The sequence below is a fragment of the Elephantulus edwardii genome, unplaced genomic scaffold, assembly GCF_000299155.1.
Source record: "Elephantulus edwardii isolate Elephantulus edwardi_28Jun2011 unplaced genomic scaffold, EleEdw1.0 scaffold00032, whole genome shotgun sequence".
NCBI classification, from domain to species: domain Eukaryota; kingdom Metazoa; phylum Chordata; class Mammalia; order Macroscelidea; family Macroscelididae; genus Elephantulus; species Elephantulus edwardii.
In genome coordinates this window covers 12,645,542-12,647,326 of record NW_006399782.1, presented here as the reverse complement: position 1 = coordinate 12,647,326, position 1,785 = coordinate 12,645,542, and the positions used below count along the sequence as shown (strand labels likewise).

Genomic DNA, 1,785 nt, shown 5'->3' with positions numbered 1-1,785 from the left:
GAGCAAGAGCCTATGGTGATGAAGGAAGAACTTAAGGATGCTTTGGAGGATTTGGCTAAGAATAAGGCCCCAGGAATAGATGGTATACCGGTTGATGTATTTCAACTAATAGATGTTGCCCTAGATGTGCTCACCAAGTTGTGCCAAGAAATCTGCAGGACAGCCAGTTGGCCAGCTGACTGAAAGAGATCTATATTTGTTCCCATTCCAAAGAAAGGTGATTCAACAGAGTGTGGAAATTATCGAACAGTATCATTAATATCACATGCATGCATGATCCAAAAATGATTGGAATGACGCATCAGCAGAGAACTGCCAGATGTGCAGGCTGGATTTAGAAGGGGTCATGATACGTGGTACTAGGGACATTGTAGCTAATGTTAGATGGACCTTGGCTGAAAGCAGAGAGTACCAGAGGAATGTTTGTCTATGTTTCATTGATTATGCAAAGGCGTTTGACAGTGTGGATCACAACAAACTGCTGCTGACTCAGAAGAATGAGAATCCCAGAACACTTGATCATGCTAGTCGGCAGAACGGAGCAAGGAAACACTGTGTGGTTCAAAATTGGGAAGGGTATACAGCAGGGATGTGTCCTATCTCCATATGTTTTCAACCTATATGTTGTTGTTGTTGTTGTTGTTGTTGTTATGTGCTGTTGAGTCGCTTGTGACTTATAGCGACCCTATGTGCAACAGCCGGAGGCTGGGCTTTTTGAATAGAAGTGTGGCATCAGGATTGGTGGAAGATCTATCAACAATCTGTGTTATGCAGATGACACAACCCTGCTTGCTAAAACTGAGGAGGACCTGAAGCACTTGCTGCAGAAGGTCAAGGATTGCAGCCTTCAATATGGATTTGAGGCTCAATATCAGGAAGACAAAGATTCTCACCACTGGGCCAATTGGCAGCTTCAGGATGGATGGTGAAGAGATTGAGATTTTTAACAACTTTAGTTTGCTTGACTCCACAGTCAACACTCTTGGCACCAGCAGCCAGGAAATAAAAAGATGTATTGCAATGAGAAAGTCTGCTATTAGGGAACTTTCCAATGTACTGAAGAACAGTGGTGTCACTCTGGAGACTATGGTGCACCTGATACAGGCCATGGTCTTTGCAATCACTTGCTGTGCATCAGAGAGTTGAATAATGAATAGGGAAGATAGAAGGAGAATTGATGCCTTTGAGCTGTGGTGTTGGAGAAGAGTATTGAATTCGTTCTAAGAAAATGAACAGGTTCATCCTGGAGAGGGTTAAACTAGGCTGCTCCTTGGAGGCCAAGATTCTGAAGCTTTGTCTGTCATACTCTGCACATGTTGCAAGGAGGGACTTGTCCTTGGACCTTATGCTTGGGAGGGTGGAGGACAGCACAGGAGAGGAAGACCCTTGATGAGATGGATTGATTCAGTAACTGGGTAATGGGGGTAGATGTATCAGAGACAGTGAGATTGGCATAGAATAGGGCAGGGTTTAGGGCTGTTGTACATAGGGTCGCTGAGTCGCAGGAGACTGGATGGCACATAACAACATTAACATTGTCTAAGAGACTTCTAAATCTAGCATAAACATTAGTCACAGTGAAGCTGAGCAGATTTCCTCTCATGAAAAAGTAGGAGAGAGCCATAAATATGAGCCCTTGGTCTCTTTTCTGTGGACTACTGCCGCAATTTGGAGAGGATGGAATTTTTCTTCTCCACCGCGCACACCCCCGTCCCCAGCTCCCCACTATCCACTTTTGAATGCTAGGTCAGTTGCTTGCTATGCTTGTGAGAGCTGAGCAATGAA

The 1,785-nt window shown here is 44.5% G+C and overlaps 1 protein-coding gene across 1 annotated transcript in view; it reads left to right on the top strand.

Moving 5' to 3' along the window:
- POGLUT1 (protein O-glucosyltransferase 1) overlaps positions 1-1,785 on the top strand; it is a 48,081-nt gene that overhangs the window by 44,239 nt on the left and 2,057 nt on the right. The gene's annotated exons all lie outside the window — the stretch shown is intronic.